Below are 1174 nucleotides of genomic sequence, written 5' to 3' on the forward strand. Positions count from 1 at the left end.
GGGGGAAGAGGGGAGGGGTAGATCACTTACCTGCCGCAATTTCCTGCTGTTGGGCTCACGCTGTCGGGATTTGAACCAGCAGCTAAACAGCCGCCGGCATTTCATTCCCATTCCACTATAACACATCCAACTCCTACAGGAGCTGGTACAGGCCTCAGCGGCGCTCTCACAGTACCCTGCTCCCTGGCGTGGTCCAGCGCTGCACAATCATCACCCCGAGTCTCATTTTACCATGATCTGCCAAGCCACAGCCTGTGCCATGGCCTCCGCAGCTCATGTGGCACAGCTGAGTTCTGCCCAGTGTACAATCCCTACTTTCTAATGGAGTCCCTATTTAAAAATGAAGGCTTTATATAGCTGGAAGTAATGTATAAGCAATAATGTTCCAACAAAATGATTTATCAAAAACCAAACACAAGGAGACCACACAAAGCGGCTTCAAGTACCAGTAATGATGCCACGTGACAGGAACTGGAGGGTGGCAGCGAGCACAGAACAATAAAACCCCAAAACCACATATGGGGCACAGCAGTGTTTGCTCTGCACACGTACACACACACAGACACACACAGACACACACACGCACACACGCACACACACAAACACCTTGTTCTGCAGCTTTACGGAGCTTGTTTGGTTTTTAATCAGATCCTGGTTGGAGCTGAACTCCTGTAACTCTATACAGCTGATCCGGGGATTTTCACATCCAGCAGAAGTGAAACTACAGCAGATCTATAACCAGGAACATAACCCGCCATAAAGTAACCACCAGAATGTGCAGATATAGACCATAACTGGTGCATGGAAAGTGCCACAAAAACTCCACCTTATTTTGAACCTTCACGTTAGTGCATCATCCATTACATGTGAATATATATATAGATTAGAAATCGCAGTTGGATGTTCTGTGCTGGTGGAGAGATCTGATGAGCTACATGGCAATGGTAATAAGCAGAGGTAAATAAAGGCGGTTAAAGAAATCGTATGTAGCCTTAACGACTAATAACAGGGCAGTTAAATAAAAGGTATGCAGTCGGGAAGCCGGTGGACCCTAATCCCGACAGCCGGCTTCCCGACTGCTTAATCCCGGCGAGGGTTAAATGACAGGCATCTAAATCTAGACGCCTGGCATTTTACCAACGTTGGGAGACCGGCACCCGGCATCCCGATCGAA

This window comes from Taudactylus pleione, unplaced genomic scaffold (genome assembly GCF_031769625.1).
Source record: "Taudactylus pleione unplaced genomic scaffold, aTauple2 ptg000196l, whole genome shotgun sequence".
Lineage (NCBI taxonomy): Eukaryota > Metazoa > Chordata > Amphibia > Anura > Myobatrachidae > Taudactylus > Taudactylus pleione.